The sequence below is a fragment of the Strongylocentrotus purpuratus genome, unplaced genomic scaffold (genome assembly GCF_000002235.5).
Source record: "Strongylocentrotus purpuratus isolate Spur 01 unplaced genomic scaffold, Spur_5.0 spur5_scaffold_5, whole genome shotgun sequence".
Classification (NCBI taxonomy): domain Eukaryota; kingdom Metazoa; phylum Echinodermata; class Echinoidea; order Camarodonta; family Strongylocentrotidae; genus Strongylocentrotus; species Strongylocentrotus purpuratus.
Genome location: NW_022145611.1, coordinates 44,148,483 through 44,171,521, shown reverse-complemented (window position 1 = coordinate 44,171,521; position 23,039 = coordinate 44,148,483).

The following is a 23,039-nucleotide window of genomic DNA, read 5'->3' as shown; positions in this document are numbered from 1 at the left end:
CTTCCGTAATGACTTTTGACCGGAAATGACGAGCTAGTATTAAAGTCGCGCCACCATGCGGTGAGGAATAGTGAGTGGTGGAAACAAGTGGTTTTATCTCACCTTCCCGTGAGAGATGCAGTCATCTAGAAAGGAGTAGCGAGAGGAGTACATTCAGGAGAGATCCTCCCTCAAGTAACTAGCTTTTACTCTCTATATACCCCTCCTACTCACCCCGCCCCTTCCCCATCCATATCCCCTTTCTTTCTTTCTCTCTCTCTCTCTCTCTTCCTCTCTCTTACTTTTTTCCTTTTTACTTGAAATAATAATAATATTTTGTTCTTTTATGGCGCATTTCATGTCTGTTGACATTTCAATGCGCCTTACATTATACATATAACAAATAACAAGATCATGGAAGGAAAATGAGTAAACAGATGCATATATAGAAAAAACAATGAAGTTCTTACAAGAGCAAAATTATAACATTACTTAACGTTTAGTACTATTGATATGCCTACTCTTTATACATGTAGGTCCCTGTCTCCAAAATTATCGCTACACCCTTTTGTCTGTCTGAAATGTGATTTAATGATATAGTCTACAACTCTACATCATCATAAGCAGATGTCTTTTGGAAATAAGACTACATTTGAGAAAATAGATTGAATCTTGAAAATAAATGCAGTGGTTCTTCAAAATAATGTTACTATAAAAATGCAACGTGTGAACATAATGTCTCCTCCGGAAATCGACTCGATGTCCTTGGCTTGAATAGAACGCCAACGCCTTAACCACCAGGCCACTGAGACGGGCTATTAATGTTGGCGAGACATGATAACATTTATGACATTAATGGCAGACATACTTTCAACATAATTATAGTCATCCTGATTCCCAGGGAAGTGTAAAACCCTAGTACTACCTATGTACTCTACCTACATGTAGCTGTATAAATGATAAATGTTAACTATATTAACTGATTTATTTATACCCTAAATTATATTAAGCATCAAGAGAACCAACCCATCGTAACAGAATTCGATTCACCTCAGCTCATAGAATTCACCCCGCCCCTGACTCCCTGAGCTCATTTTCCTTGCTACGCCATTAACCATTGCAAACTAAAGTGAGCAGCTACCCCTCCTACTTGTCCAGACCAGATGGTCTGGTCTCTACAGACCGATCTCACTCTAATCTATCTATGTCATTAGTCCTGGACTTGACGCCTGGTCCCTACAGAGACTAGACAGGGGATAAGATGACTGGTTATTGTATTAAATTTCAAAAGTGTTCCAAGATTTCTAAGATTTCAAATAGTGGAATGTTTAAGCTTTCATCAAGACTGACCCGTGATAGTAAACGTGTCAGAAAGTATTCATTTAAATTGTATTTTGTCATTCACTTTACATAAAAATTGACTCCTCCTCTTAAATGCAAATAGCTTTGGGCGACCCAAACCTATTTCCTAGCGTATGCTCTGAATGTGTAAATCTCGTTCCGTTCTACATTGCAATTAACAATTAAATATAAAGACGATTTTATGAAAAAAAGAAATGCTAGCGCGTTAATTTGCATGGTTTCTTACCTAGTTCGTGACCAACCTCCATTTACAGTGAACCGAACGTTCCATGATGCTCTGGTGGGGTTGTGTTAATAAGCCCACTATTTTCACAGGGGCGATGTCAGAGTTTTCAAGAGGGGGGGGGGGGCGGGGGGGGGGGGGGAGGGGGAGGGGAGGCACCAGAGCACATATTAAAAAGTCTCCGATAAAAAACAAAAAAACAGCTTGTCAATTAAATGGGAGTGTTTTGGAAGCCACAGGGGGCGTTTGCCCCCTACGTCCACCAACCCCCACGTAACGCCACCCCTACCTTTGCATCATTGATCGTGACTTTGTCAATAGATGGTTTGACTTTGTCCTTGGATCCTTGGACTACTCAGGCATAGATGATGAATCGTATGTCCAGCAGCGTATTGACATTCAAGATATTAGCTAGGTCATTGTACTAAGCTTCAAAGACCCCATTACATACAGGGCCTATATCTTCTCACAGTTAGTGGACTTACCAGATTTTTAGAATTTTGCCATCTTTTGCTGAATGTTTCAATGTATTGCTTGAACGTCAACGTTGACGAAGATAGGACCTGATGTTTCCAGACATAAACTTCATTTTGACCGTTTTTAAAGATATTTGTGGTATCAGCCATCTAAACTTCTGCATTCTTTCTGAGAAGTAGAAGACCAGACCAGACACCATGACTACTCACCTTACCACGAACTCAGGAGCTATCAACCGTGACTGAAACGTGACGATACTTTGAAAAAAATATCCGTTTATTTTGCCAGTTCTTAAATCAAATATGAATTTCGTAATTTTTTTAGTGTTGATTCTTAAATAAGAAGAAGTGTACTGAACCTGAAATTTGATAGAAATTAGAATGATGCCTTTGTTTTTTCACAGACGATTGTAAAAACACTTGTTGAATTAACAATCGGGGAGCCACTTTTAAGTCAAAATGGAAACACAATATAATATTGCAATATTTTTAGAAGATGTACATCGAGACAAATTATTAAAAAATTAAATATTACATGATGTCATATTAAGTGTTGATGTCTAGAGAAAAGATATTCTCACTCAACAAAAATGTGGCAGTAATCTGCTCTAGAAGAGTGCAGTGTTGACACACTTGTCTATATCAACTCCATAGAGAATGAACGTAAGGTCGAATACAAGTCAAACGTGAAGAAGTTATTTTGACGGGGTCAGATTAAAGTTATTCCTTTCTACATTCTAGCCGGAATTCTTCCCGTCTTTTTAACCTACATTTCATCAACCAAGAAAAAATCTGCAAGAAAAAAAAAGAGCAATCTGTCATCGCCGCTATAATTCCCGTGCAAATACCTGCCGGAATGTATATTCGTCAAATATTCGAGGGAATTGTTGGTGACTGATTGTTAGCAGATTCAAGTCCAATGTCAGGTTCGTCTGAAATTTCGAGCCCTTTTTAGAGTAAGTCAACCGCAGCCAACCCGTTTGATTTGATATAACGGGTGGCAGCTAGGAAGGACAGGTTGAACGTCAGTACGACAACTAGTTGCTTATAGAATGGTAAATGAATATAATTGCATCTGGCTGTCACCGGTAGTTTACGAATGTATGTCGTCATCTGCCCCAGTGTAATGTCTTTCTATTTGACAACTTTGCTTAATACGGCGCCTATCAGCTTCACATATCAGGCCCTGACGGTATTCCTATTATACTTACATACCATCGGATATAGAAAGTGACCAATATCTTAATAAAAACAAGGGAGGAAACGTAATAAATCTGAAGAAAAAAACTCGTCTTTTGTTTGGTTTAGGCTATGAGATAAAAGGAAAGTCGATAGCTTACGCAAAGTGTTATTCGAGGTAAAATTTCGGGCTTTGTATCAAGTATAGATAGGAATAATTACAGAGGGGTTATGAACAGAATCTGATATCACTGAATGATCCCTCATAATATTAAGGTATAATAGTGCAGAAATGTGTTCTACCCCCCCCCCCCCCCCCCACCAACACACATTTCGCTTATAAAATGTTATGTTGTGTTTTTGTCATCATGTCCGTCGTGTATATATATATATGTGTGTGTGTTTATGATCATGGTATAATAATCTGTTTTACTTTTAAACAGGGCCCCATGGTTAAACAGTTAAATCTACCTTGTCAAAATAAGACTAAAATTGAATGAATTTAGGAATTTACAAACTTTACAGTATATCATTTAATGCAATCAGACAAACCAATCACTGGAGAAGACATGTGAAGTCATGCCTTAAAGTTGGATTGGAGAGATCAAGACTTAGTAATAGATTTATGATTTGAACCGGTTAGGCTTGTTATCATTACTGCTTCCTCCTATCTCATAATGACCCATTTCATGTTTCACGTTACCATAGTAACATTATCCGATATACGTGATGCGATAAAATGGCGGATGGTTGAGGTTCTATCCGTCTATCTTTATATTACGTGACAAATTATGATTTTTCTCATAATGCTCCCATGAGAAGAAGAAATAAATCACCTAGATAATACATTTATAAACAATCTATGTTATAGGGCGTTTACTATCTTGTCTGCTTTACTTTCGTTACACTCGCTTGCATCTTTCAGTTTGTATTTACAAGACATAGGGCTCTGTCCTAGGCCACTTCTTGCTAGATATGTGTGTGTTTTTTCAATTGAAATAGTTACCTTTTCTATCTCCTTATTAATTTTGCACACGATAAATAATGGTAGAATAATTTAGATAGAGAGAAGATATAGACTAAGGTCTCATTAACTATTGCTGCGGAAGTTCCATTGATACTTTTAATTCGTTATCTCATGCCGTCGTCTATTTGATTGTATACATTCATTCATTCATTCAATTCATGTATTCATTCATTCATTCATTCATTCATTCATTCATTTATTCATTCATTTCTTCATTCATTCATTCATGTATTCATTCATTCATTCATTCATTCATTCATTCATTCATGTATTCATTCATTCATGTATTCATTCATTCATTCATTCATTCATTCATTCATGTATTCATTCATTCATGTATTCATTCATTCATTCATTCATTCATTCATGTATTCATTCATGTATTCATTCATTCATTCATTCATTCATTAGATCATGTATTCATTCATTCATTCATGTATTCATTCATTCATTTATTTATTCGTTCGCTTACGTATATCTCTCGTTTAAACTTCGCACAATTCGTTTTCACTCGAGAGGTAGGCCTATAAAAATTAAAAGACAGATATAATCTATCCATTATATCCAATGGATTCACTCCCTTCCCCTCCTCTCTTCTCGGATTAAGCGATTGGAATGAACCCGGAAACAGTTGTAAGCCATCCCGTTGACATACCCGAGCTTGGCAATGTCTTATAGGTTGCCAATGCACTTGCCAAGATTTATCATTTAAAGCTAACATTGGCTCTGAAGTAAATTACGAATTTTTTAATTACGGGATATCTGGATCTCTTAAATTGTGGATTATGTTTTTCACACATGCAAACAGATGGTGTTTTCAATAAAGGGTTCTACGATCAAAAACGGTTTTATCATCGGTGGATCCAGGAGGCGGAAACGGCCACAACTCGTCCTCTTAGAAAAAATATGTAGAACATGAAGAAAGGGTATGAGAGAGGAAGGGGAAATAGTTCGTGTCTGGTCTTTTATTTTAATACCTACCACCTACCCCCCCCCCCCCACCTCCCCATCCTCCAATTAGCTCCGATGGGGCAGAATTTTCTGGCCCACCCTCATCTTGCCCATGCCGTCATACTACACTGAAGTTGGGACTGTTGATAGAAAATATAATATACAATGTGATGTTCATTGTATACACGAACAAGATATATTATGGATTTATTTATGTCGTTACAATTACTGTGTAGCGCCACTATACATTTTGATCATTTTAGTTTGACATTTTTTCAACTCATAATCTACCTGTCACATTTACTCGCCACAATTTAGATTTAGATTCCCACGTGTTATGTCTTTCACTTGGCAAATTTGTCATTCAGATTTTCATCATAAAGAATGCCTCAATTTCAATACCTGCCGATTTGTGGAATTTGTGTTTCGTTTTGTTCTTTAATCTAATTTTGATATAGAAAAAATAAGTAAATGTATTATTATTAGAAGGAGGTGGCTTATAGCTTGTCAATTTATATCTCAGCTTGCGGGATGTTTCACATCATCTGCTAAGACACGACGGGATACATAAACCACGTTGTATTTCACTGCAATGATCTATCATTATCAGCGTGGATTTCATATCGCCACTAGTTTACAAATACATTAATAATCGTGCACCTTGAAGAAAGAAAGAAACTGATGCTTGATGATATCCAATGTTAAAAAAAGAGAATCGAAGGGAGAGTGCATAAGTCCGGTCTTGAGGGGGGGGGGGTAAATGCCACAGAGTGAATGGAGGGTGTGGAAGGGGGTCATCTGATCCATGTTGTCTTTCCCCTAATCAGAGAAGTAAACTGGTGAAAGTTTCAATTAAATCTGACAAAGTATAAGAAAGTTTCGAATTTTTGAAAGTTGTAATCACTATACGTATGAACACTTCAAATATTATTGTCTGAAGCGGTAAATGTCAATATGATGTAGTGCCGGACTACTTTCCCTTCTGTTCCAACATATAAAATGACTAAAATTTAAATTGTTCAAAAGTTCATGGCTCAGGAGGGTCTATTCTTTTTAGAGGACCTATAATAATATGCTAGCTATAATATATTTTAAGTAGTGCTCCAAGAAAGGAGGGAGTTACGTGAAAAACAGAAATTAGAGATATTTTTGTACACGGCAAATGGAAGAGTTATCCAAGTCCTACGTCACAATTCACTAACCAAACTGCCAATTTGAGATTCGCATAGACTTCAAACATTCACAACTTCCTTACTTTTGGTCCGGTTCATTTCGAACGTTTGCCATTCTGTTTCTGTTATTTTCCTGCTTTCATACAACCAAACGTATTACAAGGGTTGGATTGCCCTTTAAGGGGGTGGGGGGCGGGGGGGGGGGGGGGGTAAGCATCGGGGGTAAGCATGGGGGTCCGTGCCTACTCCCCTCGTAACCAGACCAATGATTATCACGACATTTCTTTGAATACTATATTACATTTTTACATTAGATCTAATATATCTTTTTACGAGGTAACGCCTCGATCGGAGATATCATCACTAGAAAGCTGTCATGCCAGCCAGGATACATGATGTGAAGTTGTAGGGAGGCTGGTGTGATGTAATTCACTTCAAGATTATGGTATAAGATAGGAATGTGTATCTGACTGAGAGCTGCTCTGTTAGCTCATGGACTCTGCACTCTCACTCTTCACAGGGGTGTTACAACTTTCTTTTTTCAAAATGATTTCTCGAGTATACCCAAAAATACCCCCCAAAAAAGAAATTAAGGTAGGAAAGTGAAGAAATCTAACCAGAAATAAAATATAGAATGAATAACACAGAAATACGGATACGAAATAAAGTTTTTCTCTTTGCACCATTTACGGTTGAAAAGCGATGGCGTGAGAGGGAATCTAAATATGTTGGTAATACTAGAGTGATTAGGAGACTTGGTTCTGTGGGTAGAGCTGGTTTCTTCAAACATGTAGATCCCAGGTTCAAAATGAAGACTATAACGCCCTTTAAAGCGTGTACTGATCCACAACAACATTCATAGTCCGTAGGTTGGATTTAATATCATCTTATCGACGCTCTCATAATTAAAGTAAACGTAAAACCCATTCAACAGAGCGGAGAAATTCCTTGTCTTTCATGGTATCACATTGATCAATAAATAGTTGTTTAAAAATATCATCCTATATCATCATTCTCTATCGTCGTAATTTATTATTTGAGCTCATCTCCAACCTTAAGCCTTCACTTTGTTATCAGTGTAATATGTCTATTTGTTTCATACTATACCTTCCCTTCGCCCCCTCAGTGAGCATGGTGAGACTGGCTGGAATTTAAAACAATAAATGCCGCGTCGAAGCTAGACTAGTCTGGTTCAAGTTTTATAACGCGATGATCAAGGAAATGGGAGCAAAACATTGGTCTACAGGGCGGAAAGAGGGAGTAATGCTTGTACCCGGGGACCAGTTCCAAATAAATTAATGTATTCTCTCATAAACCATGTGACATCATTCAAATACCCCGGTTCTACTTTAAATATAGCGTACAAGCTGAAGCTCATACGGTCACATGTGTTTCTAATTTTCAAGCTTTTTTGGCTGGCATCCTCTAACCTTTAACCAGTAGATCCTGTCTTAGCTTCATGCCCAGGTTTGAGGGGGAAACAAATCGGTTCTACCTGTTCTGACCGCTGTTTGGCAAAGTTTGATCAGGTATAAACTAATTACAAGAGCATCATTCGATTAGGGTTTAGAGAATTGCGTGTAAAGTACGGGAAGCACGCTGAAGTACTCTGTCGTTTTATAATTGTATTAAAGATAGAGCAATAAATCTGATAGAACTGAGTTCCAAGGAGATTGAATCGTCATGATCTGAAAAAAAAATATGTAACGAAAGCATGCATGCATCATAGAAAGGTTACGTGATACACTGTGGCAATGATATTCAGAAACGCGTCAAAAAAGCAAAATTGTATTCACCGTGCGAATAAATCATTGTCAAAATCATTCAATAAATTGGGGTAAAAATAATTATTCCACCATTATGACCAACAGTGTATATATACATGCACTCAATATGAACATCATATCTAGTCCATAGAAATGACAATATCTACTGTATGAAAGTAAGAAAGTTTAAACAAAAATGCACGTTTTTTTAAATTTAAAATTTAACCATATACAAAGTGTCTTTAAGTGTGCTATCATAATAATGCTTTACATCTTAAATTGTCGAAACGAGTGCCATAAAGTTGTCACCAAGCGATCGTTGATAGCGAGGTATAACACTTTACTCCAATAACTCGAATTAAGTCCGATCTTATCGTTTAATGTTGACAAATTTGGGATTAAAACGAGGAAATGTAAAGTGGCTTCATCTCAATGACAGTTGGTATAACGCATTTACTCTCATTAGATTCATAGGAATAGTGATGATGATCGGAAGCAGGACTGGAGACATGGAATTTATGAGTCAAATTAGAAATATGCGATTGCAATCAAGATTGTCAAAGCTGCTGTTTATGGCAATGAAGATGTTGATTCTCAACGATTTAAGGCGTTGTCAAACACTTTCAATTCCATTTGGATTTCAATAAGAAATTGGCAGCAGTTTTCCGTTTAAGCATAATTAAATAAGCACCCTGGGCTAATGGAGAGAGGTGTTAATACGGCAGGCAGATTAACCCTATAGAGACTAGGATGCCGTACTTTTAATGTTAATAACTTTCATGATAATTACGGTATAAGTGCTAGTCTCGGCCATTTTCATCGACTCACATTAAAGAAATAAATATATAATATTACTCAAATTCAAATATTACGATGACTGAAATGTCCATTTGAATTGCATAGGATCTAAGAAGAAAACAAATGTGTATGTAGTCTATAAAACAAATGAGGCCTATCATATGCAATATACAGTTCATCGTTCAATGTAGAGGTAATTAATTGTTATCATGAGTAAAACAAAACAAAAGAAACACACAAATAAAATTTAAACAAAACAAATCAAAAGATAAATTAGCGTAAAGTATTTTGGCGTTGAGTATTTTAGCGAAAAGTATCTTATTCACACAGTTCGTATATTACAAAAAAATACGTTAACAATTTCTTATCTCGTGTGATACTATTTCATTTATTAAAAATATATTGCTTAGTAAAAACATACAATGCCAAGACGATAATGATGTTGTAACTGTACAGACCTGCGGTTTGAAATTGTTCAGACGTAGTAAATTTTATGTTTTTCCGATGAGAAACTAGAAGTTAATTGATCAAATTTGTGTTATCCTATAGAACGACAAAACGAGGGAGGACGCTAGTAATTATTCATCGAGATGGGAAGGAACAGTGCCGAGTTTCCACCGGACCACGTAAAAGGAAACGAGGCGCCAAAGAAAATACAGGTCGGGAAATATACAGACGATCAGTGGAAAACTAAAGAGATATATTGCAGATTCTTAGGATGACAAGAAGACGGTTTTACTTTCAGACAAATTCAATTGATAATATAATCTATAAATATCAGATTCGTTTTCCCTTTTTTTTAGATTAGCTTTAAGGCAATTCAGTCAAAAATGACTAGTTTTGCCTTTTCTAATGCATATCACCACTAACTACAAAGATATTTGAAGGATAATATAGTTAGAAAATGCTAAAAAACCCAACAATATTTCAGAATGTTAGTAACTTTGAATACTTAACAGTGATTTCTTATTTGTATAGCTCGTTGAAATACTTGATCTACTGAGTTCAACATAAATACCGAACGATTGCGTGACTTATTCAATATTAAATCTGAAATTTCACTCTATCTTCACATTCTTCTTCTCTCACGTTTCACTTAATATTTTACATCTTCTACTCATTTTCTCAGTTCCCGTTTTTCTTGGAGTAGGCCTCTATTATTATAAGAATATTATTTCTAATTAAATATATAACATATAATTTTCCACTTGAAAATCACCTCTTGGGAAATTCAAATACCATATTATAATTATTATGATAAGGTATTTGAATTATAATTTATATCTATTATTCGTTATACCTAACCTATATCAAATTATGATGAGTATACATCCCTTATTTTCGTAGAACTAAGAAATCGTAATTTTGGTTTTGGAATATCAATCCAACATAACGATGACAGGAAAGGAAGGAATTCGACTTGAACTAAATCCGTGCGTAATATGATCTTAATCCGAATGAGTTTGGGAGATTGAGTTGGTAAGCCGTAAATCATCAATTCACGCTTCTTCTTCCTATTCTTGCTTTAGGGATTATGAGTGTTCGATTTAGTGATTTCCTGACACATTTATATCATTCCTCGGGTCAATGAATCATGTGTAACATTACAAATCTTTTTAGAATATTGAAATGAGGTTTGAGAGATTACCAAAAATGTGACACCTTTAGACAGTGTGAATCATAGCCTTGATTTTACTTGCTGAATGACTTTCTTTAGCATATCTGACATTTAAATTTAAAAAAATTATATTTTTAACTCTCAAAAGGGGAGTCTACCTTGATAGTTTAGGGTTTCAAAATGAAATTTTCTATAGATATCTGAAGACAAAAATTAATATTTCGAAAGATGCTTTCATAACTTTTCTTCCATTTTCCTTTAGAATGTGTCCAGTTTAAAACTTGACGTAAAAAGTAGTTGTGCTGAGCTTTTTTTTTGTGGAAAGAAATATATTATGAGAACACACGCAAAACATATCCATAAGATTGAACAAAATTAACTCACATGTTTTAAGTTGTAAGGAATTTTATTTCCAAAGCCTCTACTCTAAGTGTTACGATTCAAATCCGTCAATATCTTGTTAAAACAACTGACATGTGAGTAAGGACAAATAGCATATAATCTAGAAACCACATTAAACTGACAATGTACCACTTATATGGGTAGAAAATGTATATGCAAACAATTCGAATTTCGGTTAAAAGTAAAAGTGCAATTCGTGTATCATTTGAACAGATTATAACCCAGGCTCAACATGCACGATGCAGTCTCTCTATGATTCATCAGCACATACTTCTTGATATAGAAAACTTTCATTGGTTGCGGTGATATATGCGCCACATTTTCCAGTCGCTTTTGTAACCTTGTTTTCAAACGCTCATACAACTAAATTATTTGGGTTATGCGTGCTAACAATGGCATGTTTCCCGATTTAGATTCCTTTCTTCTCCTCTCATTGAGAAGTAATTGGTTTTCTAAAAGAGGTCTAAACTAGGTGAGTAGTGGGACAATAAATCGGCTGTATTCAGAAAGATGTTCTACCTCCTAATCCTGATCCTTCAAACTGAAACACAATAAAGGCGCCAACTGAATGTCATACATGTATTTAACTCGATTCTTTCTCAATGAAAAGAACTCGGTACTATCAAGCAGCCTACTTCTCTCAATACCATGCATAACAACTTTAATTATTGTAGATTGAAAGATATACAGTCAATTTTACACCATCAAAGGTTCGTTAAGAAGTCAAAGTCAACGCATCCGTCACTTCTCATACAGACTATGGACCAGATTTTTGTTTTGTTTCGGCTTGTGTATCGATATCTTATTATATGATTTTGTTCATATCATAACAAAGGCTCTTATTCAGAATTGAATCTTAGAAGGCACAATTAAAACTCTACATCAGTCATGACATACAAAATAATGATACCTGATACAGAATGTAATTATTAATGCCATTCCTAACTCATAAACAAGCTTCTTTATAGACTTGAGCACTCAATTTTAATACCGATCTACTAAAAAAAAAAATTCAAATCCACGTATTAATCATTCATCTTCATACTCTCTTAATCTTACAGAGGGATAGTTGGTGTGTTTTTTTCTTCAAATCATTGTGGCCATTTTGACGACAAAATTTGAATTCAACCATTCTTTTCATTACATTCAATTGAGTACCTTTACTTTTCCTGATTTTATTTCGACAAACGATGGCGCTGTTTGTACATGAAATCGACATAATCGATAGATTCGGTACAGTTTGAATGCGCCACAACTTGGAACTAAAAGCTATATAAATTACCGTAAGATAACATACAAGACAATAGCTGTTTTTCAAATAGAATTATTTATTGATAATGATATTAATTCGTTATTACACATATGTATTTTTTTAAATATTGAAACAGCAGTCAAACACCAAGGTTGCTATTTGTGTACCCAACATTATCAGCCATTCACTGTGACAGTTTGATGTTTTTTATATACACACATGATACCTGTACTTTCATGTGGTTGGTCTGAACTACATATGAATATAAAACTACATTTCTGAGTGTTATTCAGGATGAATAGCAACCACATATAAGCAAAGGTTCAGAGGTTAGTATACAAAATAATTTAAAAAAAATTTGCAAGTGAATTAGTGAATACGCACTGCGCGCAAGTTATGTCACAATAAGAAAATGATCAAGACTTGTCCAGTTTATTATCCGGCATCCTAGTCGTGCTTTATTTTGTCTAGATGTGGGTTATCACTTTTTTCATCTATTTTTGCACGGTAGGCGTGATAGGAAAGAATGATGCACGGTCACGTGGCGTCATTAATCAATTGGATTGCCTACATTCTAGAACCCGTTTATAAATGCATAAAATATTTGATCTTTTTAATCATTTAAATTTTAGGGGTCGAAGTGTTCAGTTGGAAAAAAGACTGAAGGGTGGGGGACAACAGAGGGGCAATGTTTTAAGAAGTCACTATATCAAGGGCAACTCTTACAGAGCTTCAAATGTTTCTCAATTCATTATTAGCCATTAAGACTTCCCACATGATTGTGTGGCCATGCAAAAATCTACTCGATTTCAAACTTTTATCTCTCTTTGGATCTTTAGCCCAAACGGTTATTGAAATAGGAAACTAGCGTGAGATTAAAAAGAAATTTTAATTTACAAGCCTATAATATATCAGACTTCACGGTGAATATGATGCACTTTAAATGACTGCCTTCTCACACCCCACCTTTACCCCTGTAAAGCCATCCAGTGGGTTGAAGGAGGGGGGAGGAGATTAGTTGTGAGTGGATCTAATTACCCAAGATCCTGTTCAACCTACACGTGGAGGAAACACGGTTCGTGTCTTGAGACGGTCGGGGGTTGATCATGCCCCATCTCCTTCACAGTAAGACCTTCTGCATATCCTCTAGAACTGTAGACCCACTAGACCATGAACATCAAGTCTTCCCGATGCCTTCATCGCAGCGAGAGACTCAAGACAGCTAGCTATCATGCTCCTATCCAATTAATGAGGATCGTTACGAATCGGAATAGAAACACATCCGATATCAAACGCCGTTGCTGAGGTGCACCGTGTTACACCATCGTCTGCAATCGCCATCACTAATTATTGTAAAAAAAAAAAATGCTCAACATCTATAGTGACGAAATCATAAACTTACATCCCCTTCTTACCATTTTACCATGGTAACCAAAAACTTCTACCGGATCCCATTTTTATTTTTTTTAAATCATACTTTCCCTCCACAGAGATTTTATTGACTTTCAACAAATTAACAAACATATTACATTCAAGGTAATTTACATTTATAATATAAATAAAGTTGACTACTAAAAATACAAATATTTGTTGAACTATATCGAGCTAACAAAAGACATACGTATTTTCAACAATGTTTTTCTGATATTCATGGGGGGGGGGCATACCTGATCTTATGTTTATTTTGCGTTACCCTTTTATTTCCTTACATTCAATTTTCTCCTGGGGGTATTATATCGTTAATTGTTATGATATCATGATCATGTTTATATAAAGTCAATTAGCTATCAACTAAGAATCAGATTATGCTATATGTCTTTCCTCTCCTTCTTTCTTTACCGCACTTCCATTTTCCCTACCATGTATTCTATTTTACAAGTTCATGTACTTTTAGTTATTTCGTTTTAACTTTTATAGTGGCTTCTTATATAATGCACTTGTCCGTCACGCTCTGAAGCTCACGGTGCTCCAACACTACCTCGGTCATAGCTGGCGGCTCTGGCATATCGGATACACATTTACACGTGGGTGGTGAGTGATTAATGTGAATAAATGCCTTGCCAAAAGATCTTAGTGCCAGGCTTGAATTCGAACCCCCAATCTTTGAATTGAGAGTCAAGTAAATAAACCACTATACCACTATTATGCACTATAACTTTTAAAGATGTGTTGAATCAGCATTGTAAATATGGCTAGTGTCATATATTTAAAAAAATAAATATTATCGTCAAGTTAGTATTCGTAAATCAGACACATGTGAGGGGGCGGAGGTGCCATTTCTTAGAAATATGGGACACACTATTATTAATCCTTTCAGCAGGATTTCTAGATGAGTGCGGTTTCTTTATTGAGCGTATGGGGAAGTGAGATGCTATGTTGCAATCCAATGCTTCCTTCATCTTTCCTCTTTTTAAATAGAAAAATAGGAATTTCTCTATCGACTTAATCTTCCTTTCATCTTGAGGAATGGTTTTTTGTTTGCCAAAGATACGTCATTCATTGTTTGGTTTGATATAGATCTTCATAAGATTAGAATTGGGAAATAGTTCGGATGATCTTATCTCAAATTCTCACAGCTACCGGTCATATCCTATCCAACACTCAGCATGTTTTATGTGCCAGGAGAAAGATTTGTGTTCTTGAAAAAACTGATGTTGAGTCAATACACTGACAGACAGTACATATACAGACGTAATCGTATGAAGCACAGAATAACAAGAGCGAGATTATTGCTATATACAAAAATAATAAGTTAACATACAAATTGATATGTGATTGAGAATATAAGTTGTAGTATGTCTTACTGATATTCATTGTCAGCAGATATTGACCTTTTTCAATGTTCTAAGAATAAGGGAAGTCAATACGGTAGTCGTTAGTTTGGACACTTTAACTAACCACATATCACGCTTCTATCCAATCAATAATAAATAGAATGGACATCTGAATGTCATTTTAATTCCAATAGATAATTCACTGCCAAAGATATTTCATTTATTTGTCGATCCCATGTTAACCACCACTGTGATGAGATTACAGCGTAGTCTTCTAAACATGCTTACCGCAATAACCTTCATAAGTACCACAAATTAACTGCAGCATTCGATTCTGTTCGTCTCAACAATTTTACACGTCATTGATTGTCCTATTAATATTTGATTCATATGTTTTCTTCTAAATGTATGGTGTAAGCATTCATAATAATTGTCCCTGTATTCAGTTTCTTTCTTTCTTCTTGTTTTATTCCTCGAATCACTGAAATTGCAGTGATAGACATCGCCGATCAATATGCACTTCTAGGCTTGCTTCACTTGGAATAATATTCAATTATATTGATGCACGGCGGGATATCTGTGTCATGATGATGAAATGTTAATGGCAATAATACCCGGTAATTTCAAAGGTTTACGTGATTAATGTAGCAGACGTGGTTCAAACGAAGCATGAAGTATGAACTAGACGGAATGTAATATTAAAACTATTTCAATGCCTTTTCTTTGATGCTTGTATACTGTATCATAATATACATGTCACTTTGCATTTCATTGCTTTAGTATCGTTACATTTGTTTGCATTATATTGTATAATTTGTATATCTTTAACTATCCTCTGAAAGTCAGTGACGTCATGATGTGTTCACTGAACATACGTATATTTATGTATATATTTCGCTTGGTATGTTTCATGTGTTTTTTTTAATAGGAAAATAACGACAAATTCTCCTACTACAATACTCATACTACTAATACTACTACTACTACTACAACTACTACTACTACTACTACTTATCTCATTCATCCCCCATCCCCCCTCTTTCTCTCTTCCTTCCTCTCTCTCTCTCTCTCCCTCTCTCTCTCTCTCTCTTTCTTTTTTTCTACTCTCCTAACTTTCAAATTACTCCAAACCACCCTATCTATATCATATCAGTTTGTTGGTCACGCTATTTCCTTCATCCGTGCAAACCCTATTATTACCTGTGTGGAACCGCATATATTTTGGGATATTGACGCATTCCACGTTTGAAGACAAAAACTCAATCTACTATTATCTGATATTATTGTACAATGCTGATGAGTCAATATTCTAACAAATTATTAATGTCCATAGCCATTGTGTTTGAAAATTCGGTATTGATGAGTTAAAAACATGTTTGACAATGAAGATTTCTGTATAATTCTGAAAATCACACAAAAGAGACCACAGTGTATATAAAGAAAAGAGAATAATCGAAATCAATAAACAAAAAATTAAAAATTGCGGGGTTTTTCCGTTCTCTCCAATTTTGCTGTGCCCCCCCCCCCCCCGCTAAAAGTACGACAAGGCAGCATCCACATATTGTAGGCGAAAAAAGTGTGACAAGACGTATACAAAAAAAACATGGAAAGCACCAAACTTGTTAAGTCAGTGCGTGTAGGAATGTGCTGAAGCGTCATTAGTCAATCTGGGGGGGGGGGGGGGGGGGAAATCCCCAATAGTTTTGGATTTAACCATGTATCCTAATAATTACTGCACCCCAATCGTATTAAATAGTGATCAAAGTCCCTTTATCAGGTAGATAATGATTGGGCTCACGTGATCAGAGTACTATAATCGATTTCAAAATAAAAGATTAAGGTTCATGCAAAGATATTGTATGTATTAACGGAATCCTTTAATGAGTGAACATATTATAATGTACTTATCTATAATGAAGGGATGTAATATACTGCGTAGTTTCTACCTTATTTCCCTTTGATATTTCCGTTCCATTCCATTGATTCCTATTATAAATTATCCAAGTATGAAGTTTTATACAAACTCTTATTAAAGTCCAGAAATAACAGATTTTACCAACCATGCCAACGAATCCAGAACAAAAGTAATACAAATCACAAATTTAAAGATGAAGTTGAGTTCTGGTCATGCGATTGCATTGTGAAAGAAACGGTGTGGAATCGACCAGAAAAGGTTGATCATCTAGCATATAAGAATTTGTGTGTATTGCAAGGTTCTGGAATCATCAAAATGATAAAAAATTTGGCCAAGTCTTGGAAAAGTTACAAACACTGTACACAGAAATATGTATATGGGACTACATGAACACGTGGTGTAAAAATCCTACCCTGGATTTTTACGATGTTACATGACATATTTAGAATATGAAGGCATTTGAAGAGCCATGCTTTTCAGTGAACATGTCTTATCTGATGTTCTTCCACGCTTGCATAATAAGAATGATAACGCTCACAAATTATTTTTACCTCTTTCCAGAACTCAACCTTCTCTTTAAGCCACTGTGCAGTGATTCACATTGCTTTTTTCACTCCTATTGAAAGAAAAATAATAAGAGAAAGTGGTCTATTCGTTCTTTTTTTTTCCTAGTCTGTTGTGTCTTTTTCGATTCCATTGTCAATTTCTACCTATTCTTTGTAGGTGTCCGCCTGTCCTTTTAGTTTAAGGAGCGTTGTCATCAGATTAAAAATCTGTCAATCTCTACCCGATTCCTTGGAAAACAGTTGTTGAATCCGTCAAACTATTTGACCAAACAGAATATTTGTTATTCTCAAGAAAAGAAACAATTTTGCTCCAAAAACCGATTAGCTATTACAAACCTGATTCTATGCATGTCTTGTATCTCTCACTGTTTGCGTGGTTAGTACAGCATATTTCTGACCATATACACCTATTTTCTCAGCGTGAAAATAATTCTATAAAGTGTATCTAGTTTTCGTTTCACTGAATTAAAACCACACCACGATGATACATCATGATCACACTGTGAGCCCATCTGTATGCACAGGTCTCTTCTTCATTATGTGAATCAAGTCAAACTGGCATGATGATATAGTTTTACCTTGGAGTAGATTCATGGTTTTACTGACCCCCAACTGGCTTCATATCACGATATATCAGATAAACAGGCCTATAGAGAAGCTTCTTTCTTTGTTTGTTTGTAGGATATCATGGCGTCACCATTCACTCTTGAGACAAGTCGATTATCAAATTTAAAATTTACAATTTACAGCATTTCCTCTGCTACTGAGTCTTAGGATTATTTTGACAATGTGGGATAAGGTGATAAATTTGGGCAAGTTATTATCAGAATGCTGAATCAATACATGCACCTACTTCAGTATTTCCTGTCTATTTTTCCGTTGACCATTTCTGATTGACCCTTAATCCATAACCTTCTATTCAGCGATCTTCACTCTATTGTCCTCAATATCATAATCTGGATTTGTTTTTAATTCACATATTTAAAACTTTTTGGACAGTTCTAAAGAACTCTTTTGTTTTTGTTATCGAATTAAATCTTTGACCACCTCAAGCATACAGGTACAAGATATTTTCTTAAATTATGACATAATGAGACATCAAGATCAGTATATATTATGGCCGACTCACATAATTTGCAAGCGTCTCGTATATCCACGACTACTTCACGCTTGTAAGCATAAAGAACCTTATACCTTATACCCGGTCACAGATGCCGTTTCTACTACGATGGAAAAGTAGCCGATAGCGTGGCCAATCGGGGCCAACCGTGGGGCAAACGTGGTAGGCTCTCCATGAGCGTGGTCTGGTCGGGGTGAGATCTCCTAGGTCGGGAAGCTGCATGCTCTCCCCACGCTTATTTTGAACGTGCACAAAATAAGCGTAGCCGGTTCTTGGCCAACAATAAGCGGGGCACAGTCTTAATAAAAACGTAGTGGGAACGCTATTATCGTACAATCAGCGTGGTAGCATCGTGGTGAGATGTCTGTGTAAAATTCCCGTAATAAAAACGCAGCACCGTCGGCAACTATTTCGGGCCGCTTTAGGTCGTTCATCTTCGAAGCTGGGAAAGAAATGCTTGGACATCCCTGATTTAGATATTACCACAAATCGTAGTGGAAGCGTACTAGAAGCGTAATATGGTCAGCACCAGTGTAGCGACATCGTGATACAGTCTTATAGGTCTGTATAACAACGTATTATGGTCCTGTACGTCGTAGCAACAACGTAGTAGAAACGACCACATGGTCGGCATTTGTCTAGGTGTAATCGTAATGGCAGTGAGTCAGCAGCGCTCTTGACGTAGAAGTATCGCAGTAACGTGATATCGTCATTAATTTGCAAAATTGCTGGATTTAGACGGCGATAATGCCCCGATTCGATAACTTTTTCGGGATGGTCGGCAGGGTCTTCATAAGGTCGAAGCAATGTGTGACCGGGGTATTAATAATCATTAAGGTTTATAGTTTATTTAGCGTCATTATACCACTTCATGAGTTTATCTCTTCCGATACGGCCGGGTTTATGATGATCTAAATTACCATAAAATAAATAATGTGACCACACATCTTTAGTATGTAGTCTCCGGGTGCCTATGTAAAGTAAAAAAGTAAAAGAAAGCAAGGATCTGATAGATCAAGTGTCACTTCGAATTACACCCAGTATGTATGTTCACCACACTTTTCGTAGAAGAGGTTTGAGGAGAAATAAAGCAGTGTGGGAGGGGAAGATAAACCTTTCTGCTTCCTGCGTGCTACAGCATGTAGTGGGCAGTCTTAGATTGTTTGGTCCTCTGCTTCGTAACTTTTTCACCAATTGAATGTGACATCGAATTCCCGCCAGATGGCCAACACTATACCTAAGGGTAATCCAGGTATTGCGCCAAGTATCAATGGTTTCTTATCATAACATAGTGATCCAATCTTAATAGTGTAAACTCAAAATGACATCAGATTCTGAAGTCATCACCCAATACGTAAGTTGCATTGCTACACCATATGAATATGTTTGCAACTTACCTCATGTTGTAAGAGCACATTAAGATTGTGATACTTTATATTTAGTATAGTCTAATTTGTGATGTTTTCTATTCTAATTTATTGATTAGCTTTCAAAACTTTACGAAACAAGCTGTCGTTGATGAGCTTATGGATTTTGTCGTTTTCTTAACTTTACTGAGCTTTGATGTATATCTGCATTCATTGGGACTTTGTCATTATTTCAACCGTGCTTATAGCGATGGTATACGACGTGTTATCTTTCAGTGTTTTGGCTCAGAGATATAAGAGCACTTTAGGCAATGTCAATAATAAAATATTGTTTTTAGGATGTACGGCTGAAAGCTTCAATCGACCTAAATATCGCTCGGCTTCACTTCCCGATTTGGTGAAGATCCGGAGGAAAGATTTGCCATCTGATTCTAAAACGACAACCTCAGAGATAATCTAAAGTTACTAAGTGTAGTGCTTTTTATCTGTCATGCGGGATATTATTTCATACTATAGATAATTAATTTGTTAATGTGGTTTGACTGTGCTAAAAGTTTACATCATCTAATTTAAAGAGAAGGTTGAGTTCTGGGAAGAGGTGAAAAATAAATTGTGAGCATTACTCATTCTTATTATGCAAGTGTGGAAGAACATCAGTTAAGACATGTTCCCTGAAGAGCATGGCTCTTCAAATGCCTTCATATTCTAAATATGTATGTAACATCGTAAAAATCGGGGGCCGGCTTTTTACGCCACGTGTTCGTGTAGTCCCATATACATCTTTCTGTGCAAGTGTTTGTAACCTTACCAAGACTTGGCCACATTTCTTATCATTTTGATGATTCCAGAACCTTGCAATACACACAAACTCTTATATGCTAGATGATCAACCTTTTCTGGTCGGTTCCACACCGTTTCTTTCACAATGCAATCGCATGACCAGAACTCAACTTCATCTTTAAGATATACACCAACATTTTTGTTTAAATCAGTTCTTTTGTTAACTTGTAAATTGTCCTCCTTCTGCCATACTTTAAGAATAAAAATACATTTATTCACAAATACATTTACGTATCGAACAATAAACATATCTTCGAACAGCGTGACATCGGAGAGGGTTTTAGATGAGTTGAAGCTAGCTAGGACAGAACCTCGTATATTTCTAAGGTAGAAGTCTGGCTTTAAATAACTGACCAGCGGAATCAATGTAATTGAGAGGAAAGTGTTTTGTCGTGTCAGCAACCTTTTAGATCCTTCACCTAGGGAATATAGAGCCTACTTAGAAGCATTATCAAGACATCTTGACATTATGTGAATTAAAAAAACGTAGTATAAACCAGATAATATCTAGTCCTCGTAATGCTCTCTTTGCAAGTTAAGGACTGTCGGTAGTTAAACTGTGAGCAAGTTTAGGGTCATAGTAATGATTTCCAGTGACCATAACACATTAACGACATGATTGGTTAGATGTTACATGCGCTCTATATAACTATAATAGACACAGAGGAAAAACAGCTGTTCATATTTAAATTTTGCAAATAATATTGATTTGTGCATACGAAATTTAATCGGAATACTATAGTTGTAAGCTGCATTTGTATGATGGAACATGCAGAATGAACTTGTGTACTAACAACATGGTGCATGTTATCAGCATACTTGGTTTTGCTATTAATATTTTCAATTATGAGAAATAATCTTTCAACATCTGGCTTTAATCAATTCAGTGAAAACGTTTGACATTTCAGAGAGAGAACTTATTTAGTTTCTCCGATTGTTAACAGCATGCACAACAAAATAAACATGGAGATTATCACACTGTATTTCGTATTCATTTTTAATCTAAATAAAAGAAAAATACCTAGCATATCGAGGAAAGTCACCGACTTGATAAAATGGTATTACAACACACTTACATATACTTATATATTTTTACACATGGTATAATATTTTAGCAATGCTTTTTATTTCAGTATACATTTGGGTCAAACGTAATTAATAATTCTTTCGAAACCTTGGGACTTGTTGCTCCATTAACCCCTAAACTAATATGAGGTTATATGGTTATATTACTAATGCAATAATCATAGTTCCGTCAGCGACAGTATTTATTTATATCGTATTTCATGTTTATACACAATTTGCTGATTAATTATTGGCGTACATTTTGCTTTACTATTTCTTTGCATGTGAAAAGGCTTCAAGGTTGTCGACGTTATCTATATCATGAATTGATATCACATAGAAAAAAATTGAGTGAAATCATAATCACAACGTTAATTCGACTGCGTCGTACAAGAGATACTCTAATCCTGCTAATAGCTACGCCAGAGTTTCGGGGTCAACACCATCTTGCTATGGTCACGATGGTAGGTGTCGGTGGATTGGTCGTATTCGACTGGGGTAGGGGGGATCAGCATGGTCATTTTATTGAACTATTTTTCTTTTCAAACTGGCAACATAAGTTAATTATCACAAATGTCGTGTCGTGAAATTATCCTCGACCTTTAATCAATATAAGAATGGATGATAAGAGCAGACTCCTGCTCAATGGAGACATAACGGAGACGCTTATTAGGAGACGCTCGTATAGAATACACGCAATATTGATATTATTGGTAAATGATTCCTTTCTTTTTCAGAATCCTTATTTCGGAATACGGAATAAGAAATAAGGAAATTAATCATAAAATAGAAAGGAAAATGATAAAACAATTAAACAAAAAGGCTGTAGTCTATTGTAGAAAGCTACCCTTTTTTGATCAGCTGTCTTGGTTTATGTCTTTTTTTAGAATCATTTCATTTTTTTCCTTTGTCATTTGTTTTATTTTATTTCACTATTTTTCCTAATGAGATTCTGCAAGTCTGTAAAATGGGTTATGGCAATGTTTTGTATTGAGTTGGATGAGTACAAGAGAGAGGATGCGGTTGTTGAGGAAGTATGGTTTGTCTGTTTTTTATCTCCATCGGTCACCTTTAAGGGACCATTCTACACCTGTTCTTGGTCGATCCAAGGCAATTGATAGGACTTTAAATGACATCGCGTGATGAAGACTTGTGTCATTAACAAGCGGTCGCCTTCGAAATGGACT